Raw genomic sequence first — 22,244 nt, forward strand, 5'->3', positions numbered from 1 at the left:
CTACCCACTTTGTCTTTTTTTCACTGAAGATTTTGCAGGGGGTGGGGGGGAGGCTCTAGCCCTTGTGAACAAGTCAAGATTGTATCTTGACTTCAATGCCACCTGGCTTGGGTACTCCCACCATTAGCCTGGGGTAATTATTTATAACTTGCCCCAGGTCACCCCATTTTAAAACCCCACCAAGGAGCCTAGTGGTTAGTGCAGCAGACTTTGATCCTGGGGACCTGGGTTCGATTCCCACTGCAGCTCCTTGTGACTCTGGGCAAATCACCTAACCCTCCATTCCCCCAGGTACAAATAAGTACCTGTACAAACTACGCAAGCTGTTTTGAATGTAGTTGCAAAAAAAAAAAAACCCCCACAGAAAAGCAGTATATGAAGTCCCATTCTATTTCCCTCTTCACCACAGGACCATGCAAGATGGATTCTCCCACCACTGCCTGGGCCACCCAATGGAGGGTTACTAGCATAGTGCTATGCGGGGCAGCTGTTGAATACACAATACCATGTTACAGGTGGTTCAGTGCACTTTAGCCCTCCAATGTATTTCAAATTGCTGGAATACATTAATTCTGAATTGTGTGGTGTTATCCATTTCAACAGAATTCCACTCTTAGGAAGTGCTTTGGTTTTCATAAGCCATGCATTTTTTTTTCCAGTGTTCAAACTTTTCAAAGTTTGTTTCAAAGCTTCGTGTAATGGTTCCTGAAAATGAGGGTTCTCTCTATTTTTTTTATTTTTTTAAGATAAGAATCGTGCTATAAGGGATAGAATTAATATATTTGCTTTTGGCCGCCTGCTTCCTGACCTGGCACCAGGCCTGAGGGGACTAGAACAGAAGAGATCAGGCAGGGAGTCAGCATTTGGAAAAGAAAAACACAAGGTGTGTTGCCTGCTCTGAGAACATTGCATGAAAGTTTTGAAGGCTGGAATTTCCCCTTAAATTAGTATCTCTGTTCACAGTATTTCCAATTCAGTTGCAGGGGAGAAGGAAGGCTCATGCCAGTTTCTGATCTCACTTCCTTCATAGAGATGTAGCCTCAGCACTGGAACCCTGTAGCTGCTCTAGCCTGTTCCACTGATACTGGAACAAGGCGAGCGCCATCAGATCACAAAATTTGCAAATTTCTGTCCTACTTATGATTTCATGATTTAACTCTCTTGCATCTTTTTATTTTACTGCATACGTGAAATATATTTGTTGATTCTGTATTATCCATCAACTTTGTTCTTCTCCTGGTACTTTTTACACTGAATGGGGCTCCAGGCTGTGTATCTTCACTGAAGCTGATGGACAGTCAAGGAGAAAACCCTAAACTAGAGGGGATAAAAAGCAAGATCCACTGTGTAAAGAAACTGATGATGATGGGGCCAGCAGAGAGGAGGCATGGAGAGGCAGTCAGGATAGTATGTGATGCCAGAGGGAAGCTCTGCATTCATGTCTCTACTACACAGCAATGAGTCTGCACCATGTGCCAAAACACATAGACAACAATTCTGTAAAAGCACACCAATATTTAGTAACTAAATGACGACAGATAAAGACCTGAACAGTCCATCCAGTCTGCTCAACTGTCACACTCATTATCAATTCATGGTTAAATAAAAAATGAACGTAATGTGAAATAATTGATGTTTCTGTGACATAGACCATAGAAGTCCACCTGGCCCTGTCCTTATGTTTCAACTACTTGGGTGGCTGTTGAAGCCCACTCCAGCCTATATGTCTTGTCATTTGCGGGACACAGGCCGTAAAAGTCTGCCCAGCACTGTCCTCAGGTTCCAGCCACTGAAGTTGCTGTTGAAGTCCTTTCCAGCCCATCCTAAATCGGATTGCTATATATATTGGACACAAACTGTACAAGTGTGCCGGGCACCGGTCCTAGTTCATCACAACTGGAGTCTCCATCAAAGCGTCACTCGACACATCCACACACATGCAGCCATTTAAATTTAGGTTTTTTATACCATCCATTTTCTAATTAGAGATTCTAATTAGAGATCTAGAGAGCCCGGTGAGTCCATTCTATCAACAAAAGTAGGCACTTAATTTTCTTGAATAGTAACTTAATAGAATCAAGTTCAACTTTCTAATGAGTCATAGAAATCAAGAAGAACCTCAATCTCAAGACTTACTCTCTCTCCCTCTTTTATTAAACCTCCTCTGAAGGTGTTTCCCACCTCCACTGTCTTAAAATACATTGCAAAACTTTGTCTATCCTAATTGGTTTTGGATATAAAGTACCATATATGGAAGATACCTCTAGAAAAGATTGCTCTGAATTGCTGTAATCAAGAAAAATGACCTGCCATCTTGACTAGCTCATCAGGCATATTCTTCAGGAAACATATTGCACTCGGGATGATGAGCAGTCTCATTTTTTCCTTGAACACTCACTCATTCAAGCACTGTACACCCATCCCATAGATGCAAACATACTTTGGGAGCTACTGGCTTCCAAGGCAAGATTTATGTACTCTTGTTTCCTGCAAGAAGGGGTGTGTCCTATTAACTCACCCTGTCTGAGAATGGCTTGCTAGACAATTGAGCTGAGCCAGCTCTTATATCACAAAGTAACAGGCAGCTGATTTTACATTTTTATCCCCTGGGGGATAAAATGGGAATTGTTAAACTACTGTGTAGAAACCACACGTTTCCAAAGCCTCTGTTTATTAGCACCATAATGCCTGGATGTAAAGCAGACCATGTACAGGTCCACCTGTGGCAAATAGAGCAGGAGTGAGAGCTGCTATTACAACATTGCATACAAGAAAAAAAGTGTCAGTGCTAAATTACTGTAGCAGACAAGTCATTGTTAAGAGCTGTGACCACATCACAATAGAGGGAAACTGTAGCCATGCCAAGGTGGCAGTAGCACATAAGAGGTTTCAACAGAAATGAGCCTCCAATGGGAAGAAGAATGGATGGATCATTTCAGGGTAGCTCTCATTCCAGCCACAGAGAGAGCAGAGATTACGAGGCGGCAGGGATTGGGTGTAGCTTTGGAATGGCTTTTTGCACAAAGATGGATATTCTAGTATAGCTGATTCTTTGCATGGACAGTGCCAGAGGCTAAAGAATGTGAGGAAAGATGATGTGCTTCAAGGCCCTACTTCCATGTACACTTTATACAGGTTTTCAGTGTTTCATTTCTCACTCGTTCTGTAGGCAGTTACTCAAAAGATGCCATTGTCTACTCCAGTTGGCTTATATGGTTAAAAGCGTAGGGGTTAATTTTAACAACTAGTGTATTAAAAGCAATGGTCCTGGGCCTCATTCTACAGGGAGCTCCTAAGCCTGCTTAAAGCTAGAAGAGATGCAGCCTGCTGGTGGGTTCTAGGACCTTCTCCCATGTTTCTGCCCTGGGACCCATCATCTGGCTGCAACATTTAAGTTTGTATAATCAAAGTTTGTATATTCTTCAGGTTAGAGAAGTGTCGACTGAAGTGGGGTATGATTGAGGTCTATAAAATCCTGAATAGGATGGAACGGGTAAACGTGAATCAGTTGTTTACTCTTTTATAAAGTACAAAGACTAGAGGACATTCCATGAAGTTACATAGTAGCACATTTAAAACAAATAGGAGACAATCTTTGTTCACTCAACACATAGTTAAGCTCTGGAGCTCATTGCAGGAGCAATGTAGCTGGGTTTCAAAAAGGTTTGGACAAATTCCTGGAGGAAAAGTTCATAAACCATTATCAAGCCACTGCTTATCCCTGGGGTTAAGTAGCACAGAATCTTACTAATTTTTTGAGACTTTTCCAGGTGCTTGAGACTTTGGCTGGCTGCTGGAAACAGGATGCTGAGCTAGATGAACTCGGTCTGAGTAAGTGTGACTAAAAATAAAAAAATGTGGAAACCTTACACATCCCAATAATGATATGCAGTGACTAAACACTGTTCATCAAACAGAAAATACTCTGTTTCAAGAATTTTTTTTAAATTTTGATTTTAATGGAAAAAAAGGAGGAAAAAAAGCCTCAGCAGTCAAAGGTAACAGCCATTGGCTGGGTAACCCACCTAATTTTGTCAAACGCCAAACACCTTCTGACTAAGACCAATCATTGGCTAAAAACCTCCCAACTGTGTTTATTTAATTCAAATTTTTGCCTGTTTCCTTCAATTTTCAATTTCCTACTTCCCCAATTCAAATGTCTTCTGTGATATCGGACTCCAACATTGCATTCAGTTTTACTTGACGTAACTGCCCGCAGCTAAATTTAGTCACACAGTCGGGCACTCGACGTATTCTATGAACCACGTAGAAATTTAGATGTATTCTATAAAGTGCACCTAAATTTAGGTGTATTTTATAGAATGTGCCTAGGTATATTGTTTTTGGCGCCAATGTTTTAGGTGTGCTATATAGAATCTACCCCTATACGAGTTCTGCCCTATATCCTATTCTATAACATTTTATTTTTATTTATTTAAAAATTTATACCCCACCTAAATACCAAGCAGTTTACAGCAAAACATTCTAATAATGATTAAAAAACAAACAACATAAAATACAGAAAATGAATCTTAATACAACTGCACCTGCAGACATTAAAAGCCTGAAGAAAAAGATATGTCTTTAAATCTTTCTTGAACTGGCTCAAAGAAGTACAAAATCTGAACAAACCTGGGAGAGAATTCCATAATAATGGACCTGCAACAGAGAATGCACATTTTACTGTTTCTACGTAATGGATACATCTCAGATCAGGTACTTTTGCCTTCTTACCATTACATGCTCTCAGGGACCTAGTTGACCTCCGGAATGTTATTACATTAGAAAAGGGGAAAACTCCATTTAACCCTCGAAACATGAAGACTAACACTTATATTGTACTCTATTACAGGCAACCAATGCAATACTTGCAACATTGGTGACACATGATCAAATTTCCCCAAATGCCCAATCGTAGGAGCAGCCGCATTCTGTATCATTTGTAACGCATCAATTTTATCCTGTGAAATACCCAAGTAGAGACTATTACAACAAATCAAGTCTAGACAACACTAAATTCTGTACAAGACTCCTAAAAATCATATGCTGCAAGCATTGGTCTCAACTTTGCGACGAAGATCATGCCTACTTTTCATGCAATGCAGTTCCAGAGGAGGTGTGGCCATGGGCGGGTCAGGGACGTGATGGTATATAATACCTGCATTTGCGCACCTAACTGCCATCGGTTGGGTGCAGAATTTACATCAGCCTTTGGCAGGCGGAAGTGCTCGCGTCAAAAGTTAAGTGAGAAATGTGAGCTAAGATTATAAAGGATGTGCCATGCAGAGCCCTCTTTACAGAATACTAGCGTAGCGTGGATAAGGTTTCGTTTATTGAATCTAGCCCTCTGTGTGTGAACATTAAATTATCGAGAAAAACCGGAAAACTCATCTTTTCAGTAAGGCATACCCTACTCAACCAACATAAACACCAAACTATGAAACATAACAATTAACTAAGTAACGGTCAACATGCAATCCCTCACCGAACGAACCCACCCTCGCAACCCACATGGAGCGAACTGCCCAATCTTTCATTTGTACCATCCACTTTGTATTCGATCATACCAGACTCAGTAACAACCTCTCCGGAACTATGTAAGCCACATTGAGCCTACCAATAGGTGGGAAAATGTGGGCTACAAATGTAACAAATAAATGAATAAATAAGCATTTACGCCTGATGCCGAGCAGGCATAGACATCTGCAGTTGCACTCAGGGGTTCTTTTACTAAGCCACGGTAAAAAGTGGCCTGCGGTATGTGAGCACGTCTTTTGAGCACGCGCTGGGCCATTTTTTACCACGTCTAGGAAAAAGGGTCTTTTTTTAAGGGGCCGCAAAATGGACGTGCGCGAAAATTGAAACCAGCACGTGTCCATTTTCGGCCTGAGACCTTGCCGCCACCCATTGACTTAGCGGTAAGGTCTCACGTGCTACCCATGCGGTAAACATGCAGCTCGCGCCAATTCTTTTCTACCGCGGGGATTCAGCATGTGTCAAATTCAGAATGACCCCCCCCCCCCGGCTCATACGCCGATTTGGTGCACACTGTACGTTCATAGGCCCTCCCTTGCCTTTGTAAAAGGGCCCCTCAATGCAATATTTCTGTCACCTTGTCCCTAGGATTTTATAGACATCAATGGGTCCTTGTGAAATAGCTAGAAATAGGCCCTTGGCCTTCACACATAGGTGAACTGTTATAACATTACCTACCCTCCATGGGGATAATTTTTAAAAACCAGTTTTCATGTGTAAAGCTTATCCTAACTCCAACACGGTCATATAGTAATAACTGCACCAATGAGAATGGTAACAGAAATCGTTCTGCTCCTATTAACTTGATAAATAAACAGAAAGTCCTAACAATGTTATATAAATAAAATGCTTACCCTCTCTCAACCCCAAAAATGTCCTTGTTGGCCTGCTTTGCAAATGAATGCATGCCTGGGGAGCTTTTGGATACTGTTTATGGTTTTTGGAGGTTTCTGGAAGATCAGAAGAGTGGAAACAGGAACCAGATGGAACTCCCTCTGCCTCTGGAATAGAAAAGCAACACAAGTCAGAAGTACAATGCCTTTTTAAACTGTGCTGCATTTTAAATCCCAGCATCAATTTCTACAATTCTTATGATGTCTGCAGATAAGGACCAGTTGGCCCACCCAGCTTTCCCAGTTGTTTCTGCTTACTTTGCTTTAGTGAAGGTATCTCTCAGCTGTCATCCATACAACTCTACCTTCCCATAAGAGATTTAATCTCTATCACCTTTTCTTTTTCATCCTCTACTGTTCTGGGGAGATGATCACCCAAATCAGAAACTAGGCTCCACTTTTTTTTCTTGACCTCCGTCTCAAGCATGCCATTTGTTTTTCTTTTAAAGATTTTTTTTTATTTATGTTTTCTTTTAAAAGACACAAATTAATCTATGGTATTGCAGCATCTTGAATACTGTATGCAGGTCTGGTAGCCCCATCTCAAAGAAGACATAGTTGAACTAGAAATAGTAAAGGGTAACAAAAACGATAAAAGAGATTGAATGACTCTCTTGTGAAGAAAGGCTGAACAGGTTAGTGTTTTGCAGCTTGGAGAAGAGATGATTGAGAAGGGACAGGATATGGAACGGATTAAGGGACCCATTATGTTTTCAGACTGTATCAGGATGAGGGGACACCTTGTGAAACTAACAGGTAGCAGATTTAAAACAAACTGCAGAAAATATTTTTTCACTCGATGAACAGCCAAGCCATGGAATTCGTTGCCAGAGGATGTGGTGAAGGCATCTAGCATAGAATTCCTACAGAAGTTTATAAATAATTACTAGCCAAGGAGACCTCAGAAAGCTGCCACTCATCTCTGGGAAGGATTTGGAAGGAGTGGATCTCTTTTATGGGATACTAGTAAAAAAGGCCCGTTTCTGACACAAATGAAACGGGCGCTAGCAAGGTTTTCCTCGGAGTGTGTATGTTTGGGAGAGTGTATGTGAGAGTGACTGTTTGAGAGTCAGAGTGAAAGAGTGAGTGTGTGAGAGAGAGAGTGAGTCTCTCCCTGAGCCCTGCCCTCCCAATCCATGGCCATCCATGTTTCTCTGTCACCTGCCCCCTCCATTCATCCCTATCCTGCATTTCCCCTCTCTGCCTGAGGCCTGCCCTGCAATCCATATCCATCCATGCCCATCTGTCCCCTCTATTCATCCCTATCCAGCAATTTCCTTCTCTCCCTGAGTCCTGCCCTCCCAATCCATGCCCATCCATGCTCCTCTGTCCCCTGCCCCCTCCATTCATCCATTTCCAGCAATTCCACTCTCTCCATGGGCACTGCCCCTCCATTCATCCCTATCCAGCATTTCCCCTCTCTGCCTGTGGCCTGCCCTGCAATCCATATCCATCCATGCCCATCTGTCCCCTCCATTCATCCCTATCCAGCAATTCCCCTCTCCCTGAGTCCTGCCCTTCCAATCCATGCCCATCCATGCTCCTCTGTCACCTGGCCCCTCCATTCATCCCTATCCAGCAATTGCCCTCTCTGCCTGAGGCCTGTCCTGCAATCTATATCCATCCATGCCCATCTGTCCCCTCTATTCATCCCTATCCAGCAATTTCCCTCTCTCCCTGAGTCCTGCCCTCCCAATCCATGCCCATCCATGCTCCTCTGTCCCTTGCCTCCATTCATCCCTTTTCAGCAATTTCCCTCTTTCCCTGAGCCCTGCCCTCCCAATCCATGCCCATCCAGCTCCTCTGTCCCCTGCCGCCTCCATTCATCCTTTTCCAGCAAGTCCCTTCTCTCCCTTCCATGGCCCCCCTCGCATCCATGCTCCTCTTCTCCCATGTCCCAGCCTGGCCCGCCCCCCCCTTCGCATCCATGCCCCCCCCTTCGCATCCATGCATCCTTTTTTGTTTTTTTATTCTTTTTAACTTTACCTCCGTGGCGTTTCCGGCAGCGAAGCGTCAGGGAAGGAGGCGGCGCTCCCGACGTCTAGCTTTCCCTTCGCTGTGTTCCGCCTTTTTTTGAAGGCGGAACACAGCGAAGGGAAGGCTAGACGTCGGGAGCGCCGCCTCCTTCCCTGACGCTTCGCTTCCGGATTTGTTTGTTTACACGCGAGGGCGGGGCAGAGACGGCTGGCTGGCTTGAAGGCTTCACACCACGAATCCACGAACCCTTCAGCCTGGGAGTGACGTCAGATGGCTTCATGGCTTCAGGGCTTCAGGGCTTCACAGAACGTTGTCCTCAGAACGTTGAGGGTGCGTTTTATTATATTAGATGTTGAGTACTTCCTGATGCTAGTGACCTGTATGGCCACTGTCACAGGAAATAAACTGGGCCTGGTGGACTTTGGTCTGACCCAGCATATTCTTTCTGTTGTAGTTATGGTAAGTATGTCCACTGGGGGAAGGAGGTTGGAATACACACACACACACACACACACACACACACACACACACACACACACACACACACACACACACATACACCTTTCCTGGAGACCTTTTCTTATTAAGCACGGGCAGATGAGAACCAGGTTGTGCTGGTGGCAGTGAAAAGGAGTGGGTGAGACCTGAGAATGGAGATCACCATGGGCTTAGTCCTCACATTGCCGTCCTTCAAAACCTGACACTGATGCCACAACAACTGGGCCTAGGATTGATAAGACCTTCATGAAACTGAGGAGAAGCAATGAGGAGGACAGCAAAGGAGAGAGGGGAGGGCTGATCAGAGGGGTTTGAGGAGAGAGAGGGAGAAGTGTGCCTTCTGAACTGGATGTCAGTAGTCAGTGGCTAGTTTAAAGGTCTGCTGGCTACTGGCTCTCATCATGAAATTGTCCAGGCCAGTCAGGTATTTTTCCTGCACTTTCAGTCTTTAAATCTTCACTTGCAGCTAGAGTTAGGTTGCACTTAGTACTGTATTTTCACAAAAACAGGTATAAGGTCACTTTAAATCAAGCAGGATTTTTATAATCCTCTCTTGGGACAAGAGGTGACCAGTGGGGTGTATGCTGGAGATCTGGAAAGAATAGAGAAAGCTGTGCATAAGTTCTGTGTGTGAGGATGCCGGAAGAGTCTGGAGGCCCCAGTTCTCAAAGGAAAGGAATACTTATACTTTGAAACTTGCCCTGGGAAAAATTACCAACAGAGATTTCTATGTGTATTTTCTACAGATGCCTTTTCCTTGAGAAACAATGAATATGGTATTGAAAATGCAAAGCTAGGCCTATTCTTGCATTTAATCACCTCTCTGACTTCATGTGCAACTTCTTTAAATTATTCCCCTTTATTTTCTGACGCCTCTTACTCTCCTACCTATCTGATATTCCATCTTTGCTTATACCGTACACTGTCAATTAAATCGTTCATTATGTTGTGTTGACATTGTAAGTAGTATACTGTGCCGTACTTTGTATTATTATTTAAATTTTTACTGCTGTAATTGTTTGACTTATTCTTGATGTATAACGTCTTGAGTGAATTCCTTCAAAAAAAGCAGTAAATAAATCCTAATAAATAAATATACCCCATAGTTTTAAAAATTGCTACATGAAATCATATTTTCTTCTACTCCATGTCTGAGAAAGTGGGAAGTTTACATACAAAGGGATGATTATGTAGCAGGCTGTGGCTGGCAGTTGCATCAGCTTGTACACTTTGATGTGTTCAAATATTACAAGGCTTAGCCTTAGCAGATCTTCATGCTTTAGTGTTGACAGTAAAGAAGAGAATGTTCCTCATTCTCTTTATGATTGAACTTGCAAATTCATTTTTGTCTCTTCAGAAAATAACAGTTCTTTCCTGTTCTTTCTTACAGTTAGACCAAGTGGGGCCTCTTTTCTGCCTATACGACTTTAAGGAAAACTGGGATATCAAGGTGAGAAAAATGAGACAGCATACAACCCCAGAGAGAAAACAAAACCCACAAAGAGCCCCGAGAAAACAGAAGAGCTGGGTTTTTATTTTCCTTTCTTTCTTGTTTGTCTCTGAACAGTGAACTGATTGTGCTGAATTCTAGGTTGCAAACATGCATCTTTTTCTCCTTTGCAGCATCTCATTACCATGAGCACTGGAGAAGCAGGTGCTCTATACAATCCCTGACACTGTCCCTCCTGCCTTTCACTCACTATCAACCCCTCAGATCTGTCTGTCTCAGAGTTCAGTTTTCTTAAAAGCCAAGGAAGCTTTTCATGGGGGGTGTATTTATTTATTAAATTTCATTCCTCGCTTTTCTGTCATAAGCACAAGGCAGGTAGGAGTAAACAAAAGAAGATAGGACGATAGGGAAATGCAATATAAAATCAACAAAGAAAATACAGAAATGCAAACAAATATATGCTCAGAATAGAAAAAATCAACCACACAAGCCAAGATACATTAAATCAAATAGCCCCAAAAGCAGAAATGCCCCAGCTTTTCAAAGTCAGGCCAGACCATCTCACTCACTTCCTAGCTTAAGAATATGAGAATAGCCATACTGGGTCAGACCTATGGTCCATCCAGCCCAGTATTCTGTTTCCAGCGGTGGCCAAGCCGGGTGACAAGTACCTTATGTTCTAGCTTTCATTCTGAATATTAAATAATTAGCTTCAAACCAGGCTTTCAAAGGCACTGCATTCCATAAACCAGCTGTGGAGTGGAGGAGTGGCCTAGTGGTTAGAACAGTCCACTGAAAACCAGGAAAGCCTGGGTTCAAATCCTTCCTCTCCCAATGACTTCTCTTGTAATCTTGGGCTAGTCACTTTACCCTCCATTGCTTCAGGGGCAACTTAGAGTGTAAGAGTCCACTTAGGGAAAAACTTGTGCACCTGAATTCGTAGCTCACTCTGAACTCAGATTTGGAATGGCAAGTAATTGCATCTCAGATTCAAAAAAACTAAAAGCAGTTGGGTCAATGTTCAGCTGTGACAGTCAGCAGAATTTTTTAAACAGTGGCTGTGGCATTTCAGACAATATATTCAGCACCAGTATTGATAGTCATCAGAGCTGAACATCTGTATCTATAGGGTGTGGCAAAAAAAAAAGTAACCCTCTAGAGTTTTTGCTGGTTTTTCGGCAGCTGCTTGCAATTTTAATGTGAAATTTTACAGCTGTATTTGCTGTTATTATCTACTTTTATGTGCTGAGTGACATGAGATTATCTTTAAACATGGCAAAGTTACAGACTTTTTAGCGTGACCACCCAGTGATTTTTGTACATTTGAAAATGTTTGCATTTATTATTTGGAAAAAAACCCGTAGGGTACCAGCTTCCTTTTAATGATGTCACAGTGATGTAGACTTTTGTCTGGGAAGCCTATCACAAGCTGCACCCAAAGCCACAATCGCTGAACTCAAGTGCCACGAACCTGGAATATCAAATGTGGAGCCAGATGTACACCCTACGATGCACTTAATACCTCGCTTCTGAGTATCTCCATTTTGGCGCGCCTACATCTGGGCACACCTACTCTGACGTCAGACGCCTTCACTTTAAAAGCAGGAACTTCTCACTACTTCATGGCCTCAGCTACTAATTCCTGATGTCTGGTGGTTTTTCTCATTGCTGATCTCCTTGCTGACCACTATCTGGATCTGACCTCTGCTGGATCACCGCCTGACCTGACTACTGCTTGGACTTAACCTGCTGGATCGCTGCCTGCCCTGACCACTGCCTGGACCTGACTTCTGCTGGATCGCCGCCTGACCTGACTTCTGCCAGCTCTGAGCTCGCCTCCTCTTCTTGACTGAGCCTGAGTCTGTCTCACCGCCCAACTCCTTTCCTGCTGGCCGCCCGAATCCAGGGGCTCAACCGCTGGGGAACGGTGGTCGCTGCAGGTAAAGTGTTGGGTTTCTGACCGCTGGTCTCCAGATCAAGGGCTCACTTATTAATTCCTGATCTCTGTGACATCAAGGAAGTGCTGCAGATGATCTGGGACAGCCTGTCACAAGGAGACCGATCCACAAGGCTGTTAAGAACTTCCCAAAGCGACTGAAGGTCTGTGTTAAAGCTGGGGATAGACATTTTGACTACTGCTTGGACCTGACTTCTGCTGGTTCTCGCCTGACCTGACCTCTGCTGGATCGCCGCCTGCCCTGACCACTGCCTGGACCTGACTTCTGCTGGATCGCCGCCTGACCTAACTACTGCTTGGTCCTGACTTCTGTCAGCTCTGAGCTGGCCTCCACTTCACAATAGCCAGGACCCCTGCAACCAGTCACAGAATCTATGACAAGGCAGAATTGGTGTGTAAAGCCTGAGCTCTTTCATTAAAACTTGGTGTTTATGGGTCAATTTTAGCAGACAATGGAAAAGGTGCCGGTACTCAGTACCCCCTCAAAAAACGCCCTGGGTAAGATAGAGTACCAGCAGTAAGAAGATAGGGGGATTAATTTAAGAAAGCTGAGCATGAGGTCAGAAAGGTGCTTGAATGTTATCTTAGTTAGGGTAGGAGTGGATAAACATGCTCGGACATATTATGTGTAGCTAGTGTCACTCTGTATCTGTGTGTGTGACTACCAAGTAGAGTTACTTCTTCCATTAAAGGCCTGGTTGAAGAGCCAAGCTTTCACCTGCTTCCTTAAGTAGAGATAGTCTTGTGTTAAGCGAAGCCTTTCAGGCAGTGCATTCCAGAGTGTGGGCTTGCTGGCGGGTATCACTTTGTGTGATGGCCTTTGGAGAGGGTTTGGTTAGGGGTGTATGTAGTTTGTTTTTCTAGACATGTATTATTTTGCTCCTTGCTGCTAAAAGGTTTACTTGCTTTAATATTTTTGATTGTTTTTTGGAGACTGGTACTTTACGACCCTGTTAATAAAATACTTTTATGTATGTACTTTTACATAATCATTTATCGCAAATGAAATCAAGCTCAGCCTAAACATCATGAACTCATGGGCAAATGCATTCCAACTAAAACTCAATACCGACAAAACACATTGTCTCATCCTTTCATCCCAATACAATACATACAAACCCACAAATATAAGCATACCAAACTACACCCTCCCTATCTTAGACAGCCTGAAAATCCTTGGCATTACTATCGACCATAACCTCACACTTGAGAGCCAAGTTAATTCTATAACCAAGAAAATGTTCCACTCAATGTGGAAACTCAAACGCGTGAAACCATACTTCCCGAGGAAAATATTTTGCAGCTTGATACAATCAATGGTACTAAGCCATGCAGACTACTGCAATGGACTCTATGTGGGATGCAAAGAACAACTCATTAAGAAACTACAAACCGCCCAAAACACAGCAGTCAGGCTATATTTGGTAAAACGCAATTCGAAAGCGCCAAACCCCTCCGAGAAAAACTACATTGGCTACCTATCAAAGAACGTATTGCTTTCAAAATCTGCACCCTGGTCCATAAAATTATCTATGGTGAAGCCCCGGGGATATGACAGACCTCATAGACCTACCAACAAGAAACACAACCAGATCAACATGAACTTACGTAAATCTCCACTACCCAATCTGCAAAGGTCTCAAATACAAATCTACTTATAGATCCAATTTCTCCTACATAAGCACACAACTGTGGAACGCACTACCAAAAGCCGTGAAAACAACGTACGACCACCTAAACTTCCGGAAATCATTAAAAACCTACCTATTCAAAAAGGCATACCCCACCGATCCAACTTAAGTGCCTATACTCCACAACTCAACAAAACCAAAGCTTGTAACAGACTATAATAACTCTTCCCCTTGTAATTCCCCAATGTGTCTATAACACATTACCTTACCGACCACATTAACTCCTTGTATCTGTTTCTATGCCGGAGATAGCGAACACCACTACGATACAATGTAAGCCACATTGAACCTGCAAAAAGGTGGGAAAATGTGGGATACAAATGTATCAAATAAATTTCTCATTTGGAAGCTGATACCATTTAGCTCTCACAATGAGGTCAAATAGGCAACACACGTATTTGCACTGACTGTCTTTTATTTGGAGTCTGGTTTATATCATTTTTTTCTAGCTTTTGGAGTTCATTTCTCTCTCTGTGTGGCCCATTTGGAACACTTTGCTTTGTTAGAATTTTAAAAGTAATGTGATATTTTCTATAGTACCATATGTGTTTTGTGGATACTTTTGGATTTTATATTTTGGTTTGAATAATCTTTTGGTTCTTTTGATTGGTTAGTTGGTTTTATATTTTTTCCCCTTTTCCCCTCAGGTGATGGTTCTCTTTTTGTTTCTTCTGTTTGTTCTCTAGGGCAAGGTCACTGTCACCAACCAGTAAATGAAATAACAGTGCATGTGTCCCTGAAGCAGGCTGTAGCACCGAAACATGTCAGGCTCATTATAATTTAAACCTCTACTGGACTAGTGGTTGGCTTATTTTCTATCAGGCTGTAAACATGATTTTATTTTTGTTTGTTGTTTATTTATTTATTATTACATTTATCCCGTGCTTTCCCACTTAAAGCAGGTTCAATGCGGCATACATAGTAATAGGGAATACAGAACATTGTTAGAGAAAGTAAAAATTAAGTATAATAGAATAGTAGAATAGATAAGTAGGTAGAGATAGGCAATGGAGAAGGGGTAAGGTGGGAGATATAGTCTGGTGCAGTGCCATTGTCTCCTGGGTATGTGTTGGGTAGATGGGTTCATAAAATTAGTCTGGGTCATTTGGATAGCCTTGCTTGAATAAATGGGTTTTTAGTGCTTTCCGGAAGGGTAGATGGTCACGGATTGATTGGATAGGTCTGGGGAGGGCATTCCAGAGTTGGCTTCCTAGGAAGGAGAAGTTGGATCCAATAAGTTTTGTACTTGAGTCCTTTACAGTTGGGGTAATGCAGGTTGAGGTAATTTCGTGAAGATTCAGACATGTTTCTTGTTGGAAGGTCAATCAGATTTACCGTGGATAATCTTGTGGATTAATGTGTAGACCTTGAAGTTGATTCGCTCTTTGATAGGGAGCCAGTGAAGTTTTACATGGAGAGGAGTTGCGCACAAAAGTGATTTGCCTGAAGTTTTTTCAGGATATGGGCCTTGCAGCCTAAGAAAATACTATTACAGTAATCGACATGGGTAATTAGCGTGGATTGCACCAAATTCTGGAATGTTTTCAGGGGGAGATAGGGTTTTACGCGCTTCAGTATCCACATCATATTGAACATTTTCTTTGTGGTGGATTTAGCGTGATTCTCGAGCAAAAGGTGGTTGTCTAGTGTCACCAAGGATTTTCAGGTTGTCGGAAATGGGGATTGTGATGTCGGAGGTGTTAAGAGTAGATGGAAGGATAGAATTACAAGTTTTTATTTACCACTGGCCTATATTTCTTCTATTAAGTTCCAATCTCTGCATTCTGGTGGTTACATTGGAAGCCCTATTCATTTGTTTGATATGCACAAACTGGCATTTAGATATGTATATTGCATGCACTCTAAATCCCAATTTTAGAAAGCCAGGATATATATTTCATATTGCAAATACATGCATACTGCAAGGTGGCAGCCATGTCCTGGGCATGTTTTGACTAGGGCAGAGCTAAAATATTTATATGCATGTTGAGACCTACATGTAAAACATGGAAGAAACAATCTGAGAACCAACATAAATAACAATTTCATCAAGTTGGGGTTCCTGTGAAACCATACATTTTCTGTGAGTTGTATCACATTATCCAAAGAGGCATTCAAATGTATGCATTAAATCATTTCCCTTTCTTAATATTAAAGGAGCAACAGAGCTTCCTTTTCAGCATTCAAGTGGGGCAACAGGGAGTTTATATACAAAAGTCCCCAGATTTTACATCTGCTTAATGTATGGTAAAATATGGGCAGGGATTTCAAATCCCTTCCTGCACTTGACCACCCTGACCTCCCCCACCCCTTTTTCATATGGCTAAAAACAATCACTTTGTGAAACAGTGCAGTACTTCTGTCCACTCAAGAGAGGATGATTTTCAGCCTGGGGAATGTATGATGAATTCAGCTTGGATCTTAGAACTAGACAATTTAGCTTCACTTCGGTGGCTGAGCCAGGTGGGTATGGGAAAGCCCCAAGTATTTGCTTACGAAGATTTCAGATGTAATCTCTATATAATAATTGGTCAATCTGCGTCCCTAGATGGCTGGCTGGCTGGGTTCGTAACCGTATGCTAATGAGCTTACGTCAGCTCGCCTCCAGCGTTCCCTTCCCTCTCAGTGTCCTGCCCTCGCGGAAAGACAAAATGACGTCAGAGGAGGGCAGGACATTGAGAGGGAAAGCTGGAGGCGACGCGTCGAGCCTGCCACGCTGCGACCTCAGGTATGGAGGGGGAGGGGAGGATCGCTGGACATGGATGAGATGGGATGGGAGGACAGAGGAGGGAGGGGAGAATCGCTAGACATGAAGGGGAGGGCAGGAGAGAATCGCTGGACATGGAGGGGAGGGCAGGGGAGAGAGAGAAAAGCTAGATGACAGCCTTCCTAGGGCCCGTTTCATTTGTTCCGAAATGGGCGTTTTTGCTCGTATTCCAATAAAAAAGCCTGTTGCCCTTGAACTGCAAGTTCAAAGGTGTCAAAATACAATAAAAAAAGTATTTTCCACTTTAGAGCCCTGTTCACTAAGGTGTGTTAGCATTTTTAATGCGCCTATAATTAGCACACGCGCTAACCGTGTAGGCACCTATAGGGTTATTGTAGGCGCGTACACTGTTAATGCACGTTAAAATGCTAATACACCTATAACGCTGCTTTGTAAACAGGGCCTAAGCTTAGTCTTTTAAGTAAACATGAACTAAGGAGGAAAATTCATGTTCACAAAAACATAGTATGTGATAACTCAACTGACAACTTGCTATTAATTTTCTCAGAACCTGCAATTTAACACAAATATTCCTTACTGTTTATTTGACCGTTTTAATAGCTCAGCTCATTCTAGGGTGTATCATGTGCATTGTTAGTAACTCACATCATGAGTTGTTATGGGCTTTGTCTATGAAACACTACAATGAAGACTGTTATCTCACTTCACTGTATACTTACACCCAAAACGTTTACCCTCTCCTTGCTGCATTTATTTTCCACTTCCCACTTTTAGCATTTGCCCTTGGCAAACTTTGCCAGCTTTTCACTCTTGTTAAACCTACCAGTTCCCTTCTAGACCTTGCAAAATACTGGCCGTGATAGAGCACAGATCCATTATTGGGAAGCCCTGAGGTCATGAAAGGACTAATAGTAGCATTCCTGGCCCTGATGGGACAAGATTTACGCCCGGTGCGCCTTCAACCCTGCCTGCTCAGAAAATGGCTCTGTGTATCACACTGGCCCCCTCAGCTTTAATTGTTGTTCTAATGGTACTTTTATGTGAAGCAGATCCTCTGCCCACAGAGGAGAATGTCATTATCTGATATTTTAGATGTATTTACACTCTCTTTGCCACAGGGATTGACATTCTAATTATTTTCTATAGCTGACAGCAGCAGCGTCTGCTGGTATTATAGACCCCCTTAGACCTGATTACATGGTCTGTTTTTCTTCAGGTCACCCACAAACGACACTGTAGAGCAGGTTTATTATCAATTTGCGTACCTTTGCTTAACACTCCTTGTCCTGAAAAGATAAAGCCCTGGTTAGGACTTGTGTCTCTGCCTTTTCAAAGGCAGATGTACTTAGAAAGGTTAAGTCTGCAGTTAACCCTTCCTCTCGCCACTGAAACACACACACAGAAATTACACCTAGCAAGACATGGGAACGTATATTTGCATAGACTGATGCCAACAGAAAGAAAGGGGTGGAGTTAAAGTTTAAGCTGATGATTCATTTCTTGTACTGTAATCTGCCTTGCATAGTAAATGAGGGCACATAATGACCTGTACGGTCCATCCAGTCTGCCCAACAAGATAAACTCATTTTACATGGTATGTGATACTTTATATGTATACCCGAGTTTGATTTGTCCTTGCCATTCTCAGGGCATCAACCATAGAAGTCTGCCCAGTACTGTTCTTGTACTAAGTTCTGAAGTTAACATCGAAGCCCCGTAAAATTTACACTCCAGCCCATCCCTATCTGTTCAGTCACGATCAGGGCGTAGACCATAGAAGTCTGCCCAGCTCCTGTTTTGTTTCCAATTACCGGCGTCACCACCCAATCTCCGCTAAGATTCCGCTGAACCATTCCTTCTAAACAGGATTCCTTTATGTTTATCCCACGCATGTTTGAATTCCATTACCATTTTCATCTCCACCACCTCCTGCGGGAGGGCATTCCACATACCCACCACCCTCTCCGTGAAAAAATACTTCCTGATATTAGTCCTGAGTCTGCCCCCCTTCAACCTCAGTTCATGTCCTCTAGTTGTACCGCCTTCCCGTCTCCGAAAAGGTTCATTTGCGGATTAATACCTTTCAAATATTTGAACGTCTGTATCATAGCATCCCTGTTTCTCCTTTCCTCCAAGGTATACATGTTCAGGTCAGCAAGTCTCTCCTCGTACGGTTTGCCTTGTATACTTCTTGGGGTGAAATGATAGAAGATAAGTACTACTACTACTACTACTACTTAACATTTCTAAAGCGCTACTAGGGTTACGCAGCGCTGTACAATTTAACATAGAGGGACGGTCCCTGCTCAAGGAGCTTACAATCTAAGAGACAAGTGAACGGACAGTCCGATAGGGGCGGTCAATTGGGGCAGTCTGATTTAGTGAACAGTAAGAGTTAGGTGCCGAATGCAACGTTGAAGAGGTGGGTTTTAAGCAAAGACTTGAAGATGGGCTGGGAGGGTCATATTAAATCTTCAAGTATATGCAATGGAACCCAGACAAATATAACACCACCATAGACACATAAAACCCTCCCAGAACGAGGGGACACCTAATTGGTTGGCGTGTGTCAACGTAGCTTCACGAACCAATTAGCACCCTTATTCACTTGTTCAGAACCCTTATTTTATCACCCTCACTTTAATATTCTCTTATCTCTTGTTTGTCCTGTTTGTCCTAATTAGATTGTAAGCTCTGTTGAGCAGGGCTGTCTTCATGTTCAAGTGTACAGCACTGCGTATGTCTAGTAGTGCTATAGAAATGATAAGTAGTAGTAGTAGTAGCAGCACTGGGCACATCTACTCTCCACCCCAAACACGCCGGGGAAGCATGCTTGAGGGTGCCCCATGGTAGTGCATTTTGGCACACGGGACACATGTGTTAGAACTTACACTAGACTTATATTGGAAAGTCAAAATACGAAAGTGCAAACTCCCTAAGAGAGAAGCTCCATTGGCTTCCAGTTAAGGAACACTCTGTGTTTAAAGTTTGCACTCTAGTTCATAAAGTCATTCATGGAAATGCTCCGGCATACATGTTAGACCTTATTGATTTACCACCCAGGAACGCTAAAAAATCAGCACGCACATTCCTGGGACTTCATTTCCCTAGCTATAAAGGCCTAAAATACAAAGCAGTACAGGCATCCTGCTTTTCCTACATTGGCATTCAGCTATGGAATGCATTGCCACATCATCTGAAAACTATTCATGACCTTATCAACTTTCGAAGATCACTAAAAACTTTTCTTTTAACAAGACCTACCATAATAACAACAATAGGAATTTCTAACACATCACCAAGTACTTGAAAGATTGACGGTTTTCTGATTTTTTTTTGTGAATTTATTATATCCATTATGTTACACTGTTCTCTATGTAACTAATTGTTTATCTACTCTTGATTAGCGCTTGCCATGATGTATTATTGTAAGCTACATTGAATCTGCAAATAGGTGGGAAAATGTGGGATAGAAATGCAATAAATAAAAGGACTCCTTAGGTTTTTGTTTCCTTTTCTTAAGAGATCTCATGTCTTGGAGCTGTACTCATTAACATTTTCCTGGTTGTAATTAATCCTACCTATAGCCCCTTATTGGTTTCTGTTGTGTGTCTTCTCTGTCTTGACTAAATTGTAGGCTCCATAATAGTCTACTCTGTGTCTGTGTAAAGCACTGCTTAGGCCTGGTAGCATTTACAAATAATGATAATAATAATTAATGCACAAAACCCCTTCAAGGGTTCAGCATGATAACACATATCTGTGTTGTCTGAATGTTCTTCCATGCTGTCTTTTGTATTGTACTGACATTCATCATATCTCCGTTATATGATTATTCTACAGTACTGTTAAATGTGTATATTTCTGATACTGTATCATGTTAGTCCCATTAATAGGTTTCAATTTGCCATTTTCAAGTTTACCTCATTGATTGAATTTATGCTCATATTGATCAGTTTACTGTTTTTTTTTTACTGTTAACAAAATAGTATGTTTTATGTTAAACTGTAGCCTATACACCACTTTGGGTGAATCTCTTCATAAAGGAGTCCTTTTACTAAGGTGCACTATTAGATTTAGTGCACGCTAAATCCATTAGTGCACCTTAGTAAAAGGACCCTAAAGGCAGCTAAGAAATTCCAATCAATCAATCAATAATTAAATAAAACACATACTTCTCTTTGTACTCCACTCTCAATAGCCAAAATAAAAATAATGGCTGACTCATCTTCCTGGCTAAAAAAAAAGTACTGTTAAGGTGCTGTTTTTAAAATCTGTCTATGAGCCACATTGTAAGCCAATCTTCAGTGACCTCCCTCTCTTCCCTTTTTTTTGAGGGGGGGGGGGCTGGAAGGTGAGGCAGGGAGCAGAGGAAGTTAGCAGCTACCTTGCTTTAATTCACTGCTGTTTCTCATCAAGTTGCCATTGTTAAAATAATTACTGTTCCATTTTCTTTGTTTTTCTTAGAATATCTTTAGGACAAAGCTGGTAAATTGCATTGAAAGTGGGCAGAGGGGAATGCTTGTAACAACTTGCATGGATTTTAATGTCCTGACTCCTTTGTTACCTCGCTCCTTATCCAAATAGAAACTTTCACCCTCCTTGGGTTGAAGGATTGTGTATCATACCGGGCACTGGAAGCAGTTTGCTCCCTTTCTTCAATTATGTAATTAGGTCCAGTCCAACAGTCTGTCTTTCTGATGCTTTGCCCACATTTGCCTTCTTTTCTCCAAGCACGAGAAGACCAATTTAATCAGATTTGCAACTATTCTGAAACAAGACCGAAAAAAGTTACATTCCTCCCAAAGCAAAAATGTTCTTCGTTAATTCTTCTTTATTTGGCAGTTAAATGTATGACACACAAATCTGTCATTGCGGTAACATTTCTAAGGTGGTCTAAATTCCTGCAATTCCTTTTTTCTTTTTTCAGTTCCATCCTTTTGGCTGTTTGACCAATGAATGGCAGGGACAGAGAGGGGAAGGGATAGAAATGACCTGTGGGGTGGACTCTGGAAGTAGGCTGGATATATACAGAAGCAATGGAAAATAATTGGGCCAACCAAGGCTGGATTAAAACTTTGGCACTGATAGTACTGTGGAGGTCATTTGAGAACTGGGTGCCTCCTTTTAGACCCCCTGATGCAGCATGGTATAAGCCGATTTGATCACGGCATCTGGGTGCCCAGATGCCGTGATACAAGTGGAACCTGGCATCAGTGCACGTAACAGTTACATGACTGCAGTTATATCAACCTCAGACCTAGTAAATACGTAATGTAGACGTGTAAATATGTAATGGCGGGCATAACTTGCAGTATTCTATAAATTATTTATTTATTTGTTACATTTGTATCCCACATTTTCCCACCTATTTGTAGGCTCAATGTGGCTTACATAGTACCGGAGCATAATTGCCCATGCTCCTCCCAAGTATATGCCCCCTTGCATTTATACGCTACAGCCCTTATTGGTTCCCCTATAGAATAGCTCTTAAAACAGAATATGCATGTGCCCT

The sequence above is a fragment of the Microcaecilia unicolor genome, chromosome 6, assembly GCF_901765095.1.
Source record: "Microcaecilia unicolor chromosome 6, aMicUni1.1, whole genome shotgun sequence".
Taxonomy (NCBI): domain Eukaryota; kingdom Metazoa; phylum Chordata; class Amphibia; order Gymnophiona; family Siphonopidae; genus Microcaecilia; species Microcaecilia unicolor.